Source organism: Diachasma alloeum, unplaced genomic scaffold, assembly GCF_001412515.2.
Source record: "Diachasma alloeum isolate Michigan unplaced genomic scaffold, Dall2.0 Dall_scaffold_00671, whole genome shotgun sequence".
Taxonomy (NCBI): domain Eukaryota; kingdom Metazoa; phylum Arthropoda; class Insecta; order Hymenoptera; family Braconidae; genus Diachasma; species Diachasma alloeum.
In genome coordinates, this window is record NW_021680803.1 from 66,824 (window position 1) to 82,762 (window position 15,939).

Below are 15,939 nucleotides of genomic sequence, written 5' to 3' on the forward strand. Positions count from 1 at the left end.
CCCCCCATGGACTTCCCGCAATGCAATTAAGGGTCAGAAGGGTCAGGAAAAATGACCGACCCCCCCCTCCTTAGACTTACCACAATGTAATTGAGGGTCAGATGGATCAGGAAAATCCCCCGCTCGCACGCTTCGCCATTCGAATTAGGGTCAGAAGGGTCAAAAAAAATTCCCGCCCCGCCCCCGAGGACTCCCTACAATGCGATTAAGGGTCAGAAGGGTAAAAAAATCTCCCCATCACACCCTCAACAATCCGATTTAGGATCAGAAGGTTCAGGAAAAATTACCCCCCCCCTCCTTGGACTTACCGCAATGTGATTGAGGGTCAGAAGGATCAGGAAAAATCCCCCCCCCCGCCGTCGCACTCTTAGCAATTCGATTTAGGGTCAGAAAGGTAAAAAAAAATTCCGCCCCTCGCACCCTCATCAAAGAACCAAAAATTCGACCCCCCCCCGTGCGTCCTCTGAGAATGACACATCAAAAATCAATTGTTTGATTAATTATTAAAAAATTAATTAAAAAACCGGCCGATATGATGCCACTGTCGACTCATTCGGCAGGCGGCTGGCCTGCGACTGCTGCTGTGAGTACTGCCGGCTTGAGGCCAGATTTCCCGTGTTCCAGCGCGAGGACTGAGCACGCGATTGAAAATGTAGTGTATCAATTAATCTGCACTATTAAAATTGTAATTGATTAAATATTGTAGTCTTAGATTTTTTGTATTGATAAACTATTGATGACTTCTCTTATTCTTTTCGAGAAAAATTTCCAAATGACAACGTCGTAGCAGTAAAATAAGGAGGCGCCCCCATAATCGTTCCTGTATTCGAGTCTCCAAAGAGTCGAAAATTATTTTCACGGAACAGAGAAACTGTTTTATCTGTCTTTTGGTCGGTAAAAAGGAATCATGTGCGTGTTATCGACGCAAAATGTTGATAAAAACGATTCCTAAGGTGGAGTTAAGAGAACCGTAATCGATAAGACAGTTCTCGATAAACAGATCAAACACGTTTTTTTTATTTAAAAAAATATGTTAAATATTACGATGCCATAGAGGATATGGTACTGGCAAGGATTATACATAAATAATCAACAACTAGGATTTATTAAATTGTTCATATTCATTATTTTACTCATTCATGTTGCATTGATTAGTTGATTGTATATTTTGTTATTGAATAAGAATCTACTGGAGTTTTCAATCTATCGGGGTTTTTGACCAATCGAACAAATGAGATACATGTTTGTTCCGTTTATTGAATGAGGGAGAAATAGTACAAGATAAGTGAGAACTGTGGAGTACTTATGATAACTGCATGAATATTCTTGAGACTTTTTCCTGAACATGCCTTCCAGAATTTCCCTTCCCCGAGGAGATGTTCACGTAATCTGAAACATCGATTTTTTTAGTGGACTAATCATTTTCTATTGAAGGAATACAAGAGTGCACTCACATAAACACGTTTGAATGCACGACACTTCTGGAGACACCACCGACACTTCAAAAAGGCATTCGAAGGAAATCCGAGAAGGAAATCACATCGGATTAAAAAAAGAAAGAAGGAAATACGTATCAGTAGACAGATGCCAGAATGAGATGGGTACATCAAGTTTTCTTATGACTTTTCGACAAATATTTTGAGCTGAAGAGAGATGGACGTATATTAAAAAGAACTCTAGGATTTTATTTCAACGATATCCGGATTCTACTGCTTCTTGAATATTCAAAGATGTTTTTCTCCAATTAATTTCATTTATTTACTATAATTAAGAGATCTTGATGTACAATTTTCTATCAACATTCCATATGTGTATTGGTAGGAGTACTAACCGACAATGTGCTCCTGGATTGTAGCAAAGTAGTCGACTTGCTGCGCATTATGGAGCAATGATTTGTTGTTGAAGGCACGGTGGAAATGATTCGAACATCCTAGGAACGCTGCAATGTCTAGGGCTCCTTCTCGGTATAATTGCCAAGCCCTTTGTAATATATTTTCTCGATTGATGTATTTTGTGGCTTGAGGTCGTCTCACTGGTTTTCCACGAGCGAGTGCTGTCTTCTTAGTACAAGTTACGACTTGGAGTTTCCTGAGAGATTTTGAAAATTCATAATTTCAAAAATGTCTTATATTAATAATGAGTAATATTGAGTAAAGATATCAAGAGACTTTTCCGGTAACTAGTTTAATTTCGAATGAGAAACGTAAAAAAACATTCGTGTCTCTGGAATCCCTCATTACATTTATCAAGGTTTATTCCATAATAAAAGCAAATATGCAGGTGTATTCTGTGAATAAAAATTGTAGTAACTAAAGAAATATTTAAGAGAAGTATCTCGTTATTTATTTGAAATGACTCATTCTCGAGACGATTAAAAGATCAATTGATTCCATTGCATCTAAATAATGTAAAGCTCTTGTAAAATACAAAATTCTGTCGACAATGAGTTATTTTAGGTGAATAAAGGTCAGAGAACGTTGTTTGTAAATAACAAACGTGCCTACGAAAAAGATATCTTGATATTCTCTTAGGAAATGACTCACTTTCAATATAACACAAAAATAGAGTACTCGTTTTCATCATAATAAACTAAAGCTTTCAATTCTCTTCATTACTACTCAGGGCGTTTCCTCGAAAATATATATTAAAATATTGCTTAACGGTTGGTATGCCAGTGAAATTCAATAATTCCAACAATTTTTTAAAGTGATGGGAGAATAAACCTGTGAATTGCCAGATCGATGGACGCGTTCCAATCCTTTTGCGAAGAACCCGATGATATGCCTCGATTGAGTTGGAGACTCGATTGCGTAGCATGAAAACATTAAAATTTTCAGGTCTCACTGTTCGTATCCACCAGGTTTCGCAGTAGGAAATGAGATCGGATAAAAAATGCCTAATGTCTGGCGAAGCATTGGCCTTCACCATGGTAAAAGCAAGAATTATATCTTTAGCTGGTAGCAATGGCAAAACCATCAGTTTCCGATAAAATTTTTTCCCTTGTTCCCAACCTTTTAGTTTTGTGATTGCAGCTTTACTCTTTTTTTTGATCAACCTCTTCGTCAGGCTCTAAGATGTAAACAATTGTACTTATTTTTTATTTTTCAGTTTCACATGTATACGTACGCTACCAGCGTGATCACTATAGTCACTTAACAATTGTATTTATTATAGAATATTATTCTATTAATACACGTACTGACTTCATTTGTAATATCATCTGTAGGTAATGGAAATAGCATTCTTCTACGAAAAACCCATTTTTCCCAGATGAAATCGTAGGAGGTCAGTAAATGCTCATTTTACCCCAATGAAATCGTAAACGTTCACAGAATTCTCATTATGCCCCCATGAAATCGTATGAGGTCAGAAAATATCCATTTAGCCCCTAAGAAACCGTATGAGTTCACGAAAAACCCATTTTGCCCCAATGAAATAGTAAAAGTTCACAGAATACCCATTTAGCCCCTAAGAAATCGTATGAGTTCACGAAAAACCCATTTTGCCCCCATGAAACCGTATGAAATCAGTAAATACGCATTTGACCCCAATGAAATCGTAAATGTTCACAGAATACCCATTTTGCCCCAATGAAATCATATGTGAATCGTATGAAATCTATGTGTCAGTGAATACCCGTTTTACCCCCATGAAATCGTAGGAGTACACGAAAAACCCATTTTGCCCCCATGTAATCGTAGGAGTACAGAAAAGACCCATTTTACCCCTAAGAAATCGAATGAGGTCAGAAAATATCCATTTTGCCCCTATGATATTGTATAATTCAATGTGCTTGAGATATCTCCCTAATTGATTATCGTAAACTAAATATTATTTTGAATTTATCTATATAATTCTAACTTGAAAACTCTTCTTCACCCCAAAAACCGTACTCCGTGGCGTCACTATCGGATGGCGCCCCTCTCGCATTCTCATTTGACAATTTTTCCGTTTGACAATTTTTCCTTACGTCATAATTCGGAGAGTTATTCTACTGACGTGTCGGTAATAAAATGTTTATTTCACAAGAGTTTATAAACTTATTTTCTTCAATATCTCAATATCGAGTTAAGTTAGTGGGATACTTTTCTTTTCGAAATGTTCGTTTTTTTGTCCTCTATCTTAATCAATCAAAATGTACATACCTGTTCATAGAAAGTTTTCAAGATATTTAGATTTTCCTATTTTTGAATAAAAGTCATTGTATGCTTTCTAGCTGACGTAAAAATCAAAATAGCCACTTGTTTTGAGATAAATTCTCAGTTTATGAATAGAATTGTACCTTCAATAATTACCGTGAGGAAATCAAGCAACAATTGGAATGATATTCCTGTAAAAGAATTCTCATAGAAGAAAGAAAGTTGTGAAAATTCAATTTAATAAATTGGCATTGGGCAAGAATGAATACCACTTCCTAAGATTGTGTGTGTCTGTGCGAGTGTCCAGCTGATGTTTAACTTTTAACGAATCAAAGGTTTGAATGCGTAGAAAAATTCAGAAAAGATCTCGAGTTTGTCAGATTATAGGTATTAATCAGGACTAACGCTCAGGTCTAAAGCTTGATTTTAGCACAATCAACTCAGTTGTTTCGATGAAATTGTTGCTCATGAATCTTTTTTTAAAAATATCTCGAAAACTACCCAAACGATTTCAATTTAAAAAAATGTAGCGAAGCTACTTATTTATCGTTCGAATTATTTCACTATATTGCATTCGCACCGGCTTAGCAGCCGAATACCTGACTACGTCACCTCGTGACGATTCGTCATATTTCGGGCACCCTCGATCGGATGATCGAATTGCCTATATCGTCGTGAGAGACAGATTCGTCATAGCTCTCAAGGTGTAAACATCGACACATTCGCTGTGAATAAATTCCATTCGATTTCTACTGTTATAACGCGTGTTATAATTTCATCAACCCGTCCAACATTCCCGAGTATCCCACAAAAAATTTTTTTTTGATACCGGCCTGAAAAGCCATCTGGAATGGAAGAAGAAGATTTGTTTGTATTTAGCTTTTCCAGAGTCCGATGAAGTTAAAAAAATTCGTGAAACGTCGCCCCTATGACAATTTGACCAACATTATAATTACGTCTCCAACATCTCTTGAACTTATTGATAGTTGTTACCATCATGGCGATGAAAAATTTCATTGTTCATTCTGCAAATTACATTGAAAATATCGTGTTTTTCGCTTAAAATGCAATGCTTACTTTTTGCTCCCAAATGGAAACATTGTATTCGTCAAATCTGAAATTTCCAGTTTTTGTGTCAGTATGTTTTGACAGTTCGTTTTGTTCACATGTGATTTTAACTGCTTTTGTTTGTAGTTTTGGCACCTAACAATGTTTAGGGATGAAGCCATTTGGAATAGAAGGAGAAGATCTGTTTGTATTTTATTTTTCCAGAGCCCGATGAAGCTAAAATAATTCGTGAAACGTAGCACCTATGACAATTTGACCAACATTATAATTACATCTTCAACGTCTCTTGAACTTATTAATAGTTATTACCATCATGGCGATGAAAAATTTCATTGGTCATTTTGTAAATTACGTCGAAAATATCGAGTTTTTCGCTTAAAACGCAATCCTTACTTTTTGCTCCCAAATAGAAGCATTGTATTGGTCAAATCTGAAAATTCCATTTTTTTGTGTCAGGATGACTAATTTTGATCTCAGGAGTTGGAATATGCTATTTTTAGATCATGTCCGTATGTATGTATGTATGTATGTATGTATGTATGTATGTATGTATGTATGTATGTATGTATGTATGTATGTATGCTAAAAAACAACAACAAAGGTTTTTGTAAAAGAACTGCGCCAAGAAATAGTTTTGTTCAGTTTTTACTGGAAAGCTTGAATTTTTTAAAAATAACAAAGAATGAAAAAGAAAGCTAAGTCAGAAATCTCAAATAAATGGGTATAGTACACGAACAGATTTCTGTAAGAAAAATAGTACTCAATAGAAAAAGAATCTTGAAAAAATTCTCCATAAAATTACAAATTAGTAGGGGCAGGACCAACGTCCTTGGCGCGGATCAACAGATGGAGGATTAGTTTGATATAGATAGTGAGTAGAAAAAATCTGTGCCAAGAACGTTGGTTCTGCTCCTACATATTTGTTATTCAATAGAGAATTTTTTAAAGATACTTTTGCTATTGAGTACTATTTTTCTTATAGAAATCTGTTCGTGTAAGGTAAATGACCCTCCGCTCATCTAGCTAAGGTGACACATAATTAGTCCAATATTTCTATCGAAATGAGCGTGAAGATGCGGTGATTTAAATTACATATCAGAGGGTAAAACCTTCAGAATTGGAATTTATTTATATTAATTATGATAATTACTTTTTTTTTTAAATAATCGCCCATGAATGTGAAATGTCCCAGGTCCCTACGCTCATTCATTTGTCCCCATGCTCGTTTGATACATGTCCCTATCCTCGTCTCGTGATTTGAGTAAAATGGAAAGGTTATATCCGAACTAATTACATCGAGAGTATCCTATTTTGTGATAAAACAACATTAAAAAATATCGAGATGCACAAAATTATTTTTCCATTGGACAGTCCAACCTTTTAAATCATTTTTTCATCCGTTTAGTCCGTTGCCAGTTGACAGTTGGGTGCAAAACGAGCGTAGGATCAATGCCATTTTCATTGTACCTATTCTTTTAATTGGCAATATTTCTGTGAAATATCCGGATATGACTATAATTTATGCATGTTTATTAAATTTTCAACTATTCGAAATCTTAGCTAAGGGATTTTTAATTCCATTTTACTATTGTAATGGAGATATCGACGTTTTAAAATTGTGAGTTTCTTAACTTGTGGCTTAAGAATTAACTCTGCCGTAGCACGAGTTGATGTGAATGTGATTTTTCTCTCTTATTATTCAATAAATCACTCTGCATTGGTGTCTATAACTTTTCTTATTGACTAAAATGATAACTCCAATCGTACTTCAGTCTTCATAGACTCTTGGGACTATCAAAATGATTGAAATGTCATTGCTAGCAGGATCTGAACGAGCGTAGGGACGAAGAAGGGCATAGATACATTTACCTTACTATACCCATTTATTTGAGATTTCTGACTTTGCTTTCTTTTTCATTTATTGTAATTTTTTTTAAATTCTGGCTTTCCAGTAAAAACTGAACAAAACTATTTCTTGGCGCAGTTTTTTTACAAAAATTTTTGTTTTTCTTTTTTAGGGAGATTTCACTATTTTCTTCAAAATAAATACAGAATTATTTTCATATCATGAGAAAGTTCTTCTTTACAATTCAACTCTTCTTTTCACAAAATAGTACATCCTTTCAATTGTTAATTGAAGGAAAACAAACAGTTCTACGCCAGATTCATTGTTTTTACCGACTTTTGATCATTTATTCATATTTCAGACTTGATTTGTGTTTTCCATTCAACTTTTTCTTTGATTTTCTATGGGGATTCGATTTTTTGGTGAAATGGATTGATTTCCTTTCATGAACAACCGAACAAAATGTTCGGTTATGAAAATTTTGTAGAAATGTTCACTTGATAGATATTTTTATTAAAATATTTGTTTTAATTTTTTATTTTGAAGCTATTGCTTATATTGTTGAAATAATTACAAAAGTGTCTTCTTGTCCCTCGCATCTCACCATTTCCTAATACAAACCATTGTCCCCACGAAACTGAGAACTGTTATCACTCGAAGAAAAATACATAGTTTGTTTTAAAATTCAATTATTCGCGAACATTTAATAGTTTATCATACAATTGCCGAGAAAGAGCAATTCTGCCAGATTTCAAACATGAACAATAATTTCACATGCTGCCTTTATGTCGGAAAGAAATTCGAATTTTTTTCAAAAAAAGAAAAAGATACTACACTGAATTAATTTTTCGTTTTACTCTAATGAGTAATTTGAAGTGAGAATAAAGCGTTTCCCATGGTTCTCCAATCTACATTTAAATGCACTGGTGGCAACACTTCGACGTTAGATGTGAGGCTCAGTTGGACAGGTACTACCAACGCTGTCACTCGATTCTCACACATTATAATGCGAATCGCGAGAATGTGAATATCAGCTTGTTGCTATGCGCGTATCTTTTGTACTGTTAACTCAAAAAATACAATAGTTACACCGTTGAAAAGCTCATAGGCGTTTTATGTAAGGTAGCTAAGGACAATTTTCCGATTTATCGTCCCGTGTTTACTACACCGAATGTCAATTATTTGGAGGTAGTGGAGGGAGAACTTCTGGCGTGTATAGATACGCGGTGCGCTCTGCCTGATGTTTTATACAGTCGGAATGCAAATTTCTTGGCCGATACGCTACCGCGTATCTCTATATGTGAGCTCTTTTTCCAATCCAGTTTTTCGACGATCATTCGAAAAACAATCGTTGAATTGTTTTCAATTATGGCTTCAAATATTCGTTTGGATGTTATCTCGGTCGAGTTCGAAGATAGTTGCGATTGCATCATTTGCTTTGAAGTTATAGTCTTAAAAAGCATTTAATTGAGGTTTAATCAGGGTTTAGTCGGGATTTAGTTAGAGTTTAGTCGGAGTTCAATCAGGGTTTAGTGGGGGTTTATTCAGGGTTTAGTCGGGATTTAGTCGTTGTTTAGTCAAGGTTTAGTCGAGGTTTAATCAGGATTTAGTCGAAGGATAATCATGGCTTAATCAGGGTTTAACCAAAGTTTCATCAAAGTTTAATCAACAGGTCAAGCCAAGGTTGACCCAAGGTCAAGCTAAAGTTGATCATAAGTCAACGCAGGGAAGGCCCACGGTTGACCCAAGTTCAACCTTGATGATGAACTTTCTACACTCTAAAGAATGCTCAGAAGTCGATTTTCACATTTTTTACATTTTTCTCGTCTCCTGTTGCCATTTAGTTTCAAAGATTTCGTTCACTAGGAATTTTATTTCAAACTAGGGGGCTTCGCCCCCTGCTCGCTTCGCTACCCCCCTCACACTGGTGTCTAACTCCGATCCTTGAAATGTGCCATCAGATCCCAGTGTTATCGGACCCCCCCATAGGAACTCCTAGGGCTACCTAGGAACCCCATAAGAACCCCATAGAAGCCCCATAGCAAACCCCACAGCAACCCTACACCACCCCCATCGGACCCCATATCCACCCCATAGCAACCGCATAGCAACCCCATAGCCACTCGATAGCAACCTCATAGGACCCCATAGTAACCCCATGGCAACCCCATAGCAATCCCGAGTCTTGTGACTTCTTTGCCTTATGGCTCTCATGATTCTTATGACCTTTGCCTTATGGCCTTTAGTGGCCAATCACTCAACAATGACTGTCAGTCACTAAACAATGACTGGAAAAATTAGAAATGAATTATTTATCATTTAAATGACATGATCTCAAATGGATTATTAATGCAATAACATTGCTTTTATAATATTTGGGATTAGAAAAAGGGGTTAAATGGATGAATGAAGGATTTTTTAACATTAAACCCCATAGCAACGCCATAGCAACGCCATAGAAACCCCATAGCAACCCCATAGCAACGCCATAGCAACCCCATAGAACCTCATAGAACCCCATGACAACCCCATAGCAACCCCATAAAACCCCATAGCAACCCCATAGAACCCCATAGCAACGCCATAGCAACCCCATAGAACCCCATAGCAACCCTATAGAACCCCATAGCAGCGCCATAGCAACGCCATAGAAACCCCATAGCAACGCCATAGCAGCTCCATAGAACCCCATAGCAACTCCATGACAATCCCATAGAACCCCATAGAACCTCATAGCAACCCCATAGCAACCCCATAGCAACCCCATAACAACCCCATAGCAACCCTATAGAACCCCATAGAAACGCCATAGAACCCCATAGCAACCCCATAGAACCCCATAGCAACTCCATAGCAACCCCATAGCAGCCCCATTTCAACCCCATAGAACCCCATAGCAACCCCATAGCAACCCCATATATGGGCCGGATCAAGCGTCGCCTGAATTTTGAGCGTCGCCTGAATTTTTGGGCTTATTTTTTTATTATATAGAGAGAAGAGATTATCTTTGAAAAAAAAATCTATGAAAATTCTCCTGATATTGAATTTCGGGAGGGATCCCACTAATCTGAAATTAGTAACAGAAAAAAGAAGGAACCGGATATGCACTTCGATACTTCGATCAAAATTTTTGTTTTAATGCGATTAATCCATTCAGAGGCAAATTGCCAATTTATTCGCAAAAAAGCTATACTAAAATTACACCTGTGCAATAGACCACTCGTTTTATTTTACTTTATAAAACCTATAACTGGAATTTATCATTCACTAGTAGAAGCTCATTTAAACGTTAGAATTTACTAGCTGTTCGAAACCATTTCCTTCTTCTCTAGATAACGTGTCGAGTAACGTGATTAACTCCAATATCATTCATATATACCATCACTTATAGACGCGAAAGAACTGCTCATTACCTGTCATATTTAATATACACTACTCGGTGGCTCGATAATTTTACTCCATAAAAATTTATAGATGAAACAAATTTTTTAATCGAAACTCTCAATCAAAGTTTTCTGGTACTTGGCGGAAGTGTTGTGACCCTCCTTAATTTGAGAAATTTATTTTTTAGATATATTCGTTTATTCGGTTGACGAAACATTGATAAATTCTCCGAATTATCTTTAAAAGTTTGGGAGATCGATTTCATTGAATTTTCAATAAAAATTCCCATATATGGAAGACCCCTAGTCGCTTCAGGTGGTCCTGCATGATAAAAATGTTTGGTTAACGTCATTGTTGCACATTTGACACTCGTCCAGTTTTTGTTATATTTCAAAAAGTGTTTAGGCCGTCTAATAGACGCCCCCGTGGGGAGGCTTGCGTACAATCTCTTTTTCCTTAACTAGGGACTCCACAGCGATTTTCAGATTTCTTTCATTCCATTCTTCGACTATGAATGCCAACAGTTTCTGACAAAAATCCACTGGGAGGCCACATAGATCAGCGCGTCAGCGCACGCCAGGACGTCCAAGGGATCTGATATTCTTTATGCGTTTCTATGATTCCTTTATTACCATTGAGCAAAAGTAGATGTGACAATGGGTCAAGCGGAAACTGTGATCATTTTCTGGTGTTCTGTACTGGAGATCACAGAACGTTAAGGAGCGATAAATCCTTCAGAAAATTCGGTTAACAAGTTGAATGTTGCTCTAGTAGAGGTGGAGAATTTGGAGATGGGGAATTTATGTCAGTTTTATTGGGCAGCTATTTTGGGATGAACATAGTCATTTTTATCATGAACTATTCATCATAAATATAGTTCATTTTGATTGCATCATCATTTTCATTATACAACAGTAGTAGTGGATATTAACTTACGAGTTGAAAAATCTGCATGCACGGAGAGAACTTTTTGGTAAAAATTACCTGTCCAGGAAGATAAACGTGTATTATTAAAAATTTTCGTCGAATTTTTATCCGAAGTTTGACAAAAATTGATGTTAAATAATAAAGTTTATGAAACGTAAAATAAATTTTACCCCTTTCGCATGGTAATTTTCGCAGAACAAACCAAAAATTGTCTATGCATTTGTCAAAATGTATATAAACAAAGACAACAAAATATCTACGTGAAGGATAAAAATTATAGTTATCTTGGTAATTATTATGAAACTCATTGAATAATTTTCATTCACGCAATTCAATTAAATTATATCCACCGTGCGCATAAAAAATAATTGATGCGCGCGATAGTTCTTATTCTTCCGATTAATAAATTCTAGTAAGACAGTAGGTAGAATGTCTTGCGGTAAAAACACTTCAAGCTCTATCGGTAACACCCGAGTGTTTCGGCGTATTAACGCGTAAACACGCGTAATATATATGACGTATTCTCTGACAGTCAATATGTCAAAGTTACCCCTGGCGGATCTGTCGATTGTAGAATCGAGTTGATCAGTATATCGATTCGTATGCGAGTGTAGTTCGATTGAGATGTCAGATTATTGATGGAATAGAAGATGAATCTACTTCATAGGCAGTCGATAGCTAGTGAATTTCGAATGACAAAAATTTATTGCACCAAAACTTGAACGACTCATGGGGTGGTCGATTATGAAAGACTCCTTATGGTCGGATCAGGGTCGACTTGAAGAAAGTCGATTGTGACTCGATTGCCAGCATATTATTCACATCAATCGACCCACAATCGACCAGTTGTTGAGTCGTTTCATATAAGTGAATAATATGAAGTCAATCGAGTAATATTCGACTCAAGGATCAGTCGATTCGCCCACTGGAATTATGAAAACTATTATGAACTGACTAAACAACTAGTTGATTGTGTGTCGATTGACTTGAATAATGAGGACAATCGAGTCACAATCGACGCAAGGATCAGTCGATTCTTCCACTGAAATTATGAAAGCTATTATGAAACGACTAAACAACTGGTCGATTGTGGGTCGATTGACTAGAATAATGAGCACAATCGAGCTACCATCGACTTGGCAGCGAGTCGATTCATTTACTAAGTGTAAGAAACTAATGTGAAACGACTGAATAACTTCTCGATTGTAGGTCGATTGACTTGAATAATGAAGACAATCGAGTCACAATCGACTTTATTCAAGTCGATCCTGATCCGACCGCAAGGAGTCGTTTATAATCGACCACCCCCTGAGTCGTTCAAGTTTTGGTGCAATCAATTTTTGTTATTCGAAATTCACTAGCTATCGACTTCCTATGAAGTCGATTCATGTTCAATTCCATCAATAATCTGAGATCTGAATCGAACTACACTCGCATACGAATCGATATACTGATCAACTCGATTCTACAATCGACAGTCGATCGAATCTCAATCGGGGGATCCGCCAGGGATGGCCAAAGAAGGTTGACTAAAGTAGAGGCTCAGATCTCGGGGTTCAAGTGACCCCAAGTCAAAAATAGTTCGACCCCAATGGAGGGATGGCGCCACGGTTGAATCTGACGGCTGGGCGAACTGCCTGAGCTCTAAAAAGTTAGCCCCTGATTATTAAAAATTAATTATTTTGACCATGGGAATCCATTGATAGGCGAATGATAGACAATGATTGACTATAAAAATAATTTGATAGACTGAATTTTTTAAAAATGAATTTTCAAAAAATTGTCATTAAAGATAGCCCCTTTTTTTCAAATTTATTGATAGAAACTTCTACTTGGGCTCATTTTACGCTCTACCCTGTGCGGGTAGAGCTATTCTTCCAGAAGAATATCCATGGATTTTTGGAGTGGGGGACAAGCATATGAGTGGGAATTCCGTAGAGTGGAGGTACCCCGGGAAGGGAAAACTTCTGCTAGAAGCCCTATAACTCGGCAGTAGCAGTCCCGCTGTCCTCAACATGTTCTTATGCCCTCGAACTTATGTCCTCCTCGTCTTCAACATGTTCTTAATGTTTTTCAGGTGATTCATTTGCTGGCTAATTAATATTAAGGAATGAAACCCAGACGGTGTGATGGAGAATTAAATTCCTCATCAATCGATCCCCGTTGTATCCCTTAATCTCTGTAACAAAAAAATACAAACTGCGACAAAAGTCATGGGCCAGTGAGAAAAATAATTTTCTTCTCGGCGCATAGTGACTTTTCACCATTTGCCCGTGAATTAAAAATTTGTCTTTCCCCTCCTAATTGAAATTAAGGGATGAAAAAAAGGCTGTTTGACGGAGAATTAAATTACCTATCAATTAACCTTCTTTCATCCCTTAATCTCTGTAAAAAACGGACGAAACTGTAATGGAAATCACAGCGCAGTAAGAAAAATAATTGTTTTGCGACGCACAGTGACTCCCAGTAATTAAAAATTCACCTCTCCTCTCCTAATTGAGATTAAGGAATGAAAAAACGGCAGTTCGACGGAGCATTAAATTCCCCATCAATTAACCCTCTTTCATCCCTTAATCTCTGTAACAAAAAAATATAAACTGCCATGAAAATCAGGGGCCAGTAAGAAAAATAATTTTTTCGCGGCGCACACTGACTTTTCACCATTCGCCCGCGAATTAAAAATTCACTTCTCCCCTCCTAATTGAGATTAAATGATGAAAAACGGGCAGTTCGACGGAGAATTAAATTCTCCATTAATTAACCCTCTTTCATTCCTTAATCTCTGTAACAAAAAAATAAAAACTGCCATGAAAGTCAGGGGCCAGTAAGAAAAATGATTGTTTCGCGGCGCACAGTGACTCCCGNCCATGAAAAAATGGCAGTTCGACGGAGAATTAAATTCTCCATTAAATAACCCTCTTTGATCCCTTAACCTCTGTAACAAAAAAATAAAAACTGCCATGAAAGTCAAGGGCCAGTAAGAAAAATAATTGTTTCGCGGCGCACAGTGACTCCCGGTAATTAAAAATTCACCTCTCCCCTCCTAATTGAGATTAAGGGATGAAAAAAGGGCAGTTCGACGGAGAATTAAATTCTCCATCAATTAACTTTCTTTCACCCCTTGATCTCTGTAACAAAAAAATATAAACTGCCATGAAAGTCAGGGGCCAGTGAGAAAAATAATTTTTTCGCGGCGCACACTGACTTTTCACCATTCGCCCGCGAATTAAAAATTTATCTCTCCCCTCCTAATTGAAATTAAGGGATGAAAAAAAGGCTGTTTGACGGAGAACTAAATTACCCACCAATTAATCCTCTTTCATCCCTTAATCTCCGTGAAAAATGGAAGAAACTGTCATGGAAATCACAGGGCAGTAAGAAAAATAATTGTTTTGCGACACACAGTGACTCCCGGTAATTAAAAATTCACCTCTCCCCTCCTAATTGAGATTAAGGGATGAAAAAAGGGCAGTTCGACGGAGAATTAAATTCCCCATCAATTAACCCTCTTTCATCCCTTAATCTCTGTAAAAAATGGAAGAAACTCATGGAAATCACAGCGCAGTAAGAAAAATAATTGGTTTGCGGCGCACAGTGACTCCCGGTAATTAAAAATTCCCCTCTCCCCTCCTAATTGAGATTAAGGGATGAAAAAAGGGCAGTTCGATGGAGAATTAAATTCTCCACTAATTAACCCTCTTTCATCCCTTAATCTCTGTAACAAAAAAATATAAAGAGGGTTAATTAGTGGAGAATTTAATTCTCCGTCGAACTGCCCTTTTTTCATCCCTTAATCTCTGTAAAAAATGGAAGAAACTCATGGAAATCACAGCGCAGTAAGAAAAATAATTGGTTTGCGGCGCACAGTGACTCCCGGTAATTAAAAATTCCCCTCTCCCCTCCTAATTGAGATTAAGGGATGAAAAAAAAGCAGTTCGACAGAGAATTAAATTCTCCACTAATTAACCCTCTTTATATTTTTTTGTTACAGAGATTAAGGGATGAAAGCGGGTTAATTAATGGAGAATTTAATTCTCCATCGAACTGCCCTTTTTTCATCCCTTAATCTCAATTAGGAAGGGAGAGGTGAATTTTTAATTCGCGGGCGAATGGTGAAAAGTCAGTGTGCGCCGCGAAAAAATTATTTTTCTCACTGGCCCCTGACTTTCATGGCAGTTTTTATTTTTTTGTTACAGAGATTAAGGGATGAAAGAGAGTTAATTAATGGACAATTTAATTCTCCGTCGAGCTGCCATTTTTAATCTCAATTAGGAGGGGAGAAGTGAATTTTTAATTCGCGGACGAATGGTGAAAAGTCAGTGTGCGCCGCGAAAAAATTATTTTTCTCACTAGCCCCTGACTTTCATGGCAGTTTATATTTTTTTGTTACAGAGATTAAGGGATGAAAGAGGGTTAATTGATGGGGAATTTAATTCTCCGTCGAACTGCCCTTTTTTCATCCCTTAATCTCAATTACGAGGGCAGAGGTGAATTTTTAATTACCGGGAGTCACTGTGCTTCGCAAAACAATTATTTTTCTTACTGCGCTGTGATTTCCATGACAGTTTCTATTTT

At 36.9% G+C, this 15,939-nt stretch overlaps 1 long non-coding RNA gene across 1 annotated transcript in view; it reads right to left on the reverse strand.

Annotated features, from left to right (window-relative positions):
* Positions 1-1,237: 1,237 nt before the first annotated feature.
* LOC107044067 overlaps positions 1,238-15,939 on the reverse strand; it is a 15,906-nt gene continuing 1,204 nt past the window's right edge. The window contains exons 2-4 of the long non-coding RNA XR_001461293.1: positions 1,832-2,088; positions 1,455-1,499; positions 1,238-1,389 (exon numbers count right to left, since the gene is read on the reverse strand). This is a non-coding gene — a long non-coding RNA (uncharacterized LOC107044067). The remainder of the gene's footprint in view (positions 1,390-1,454; positions 1,500-1,831; positions 2,089-15,939) is intronic.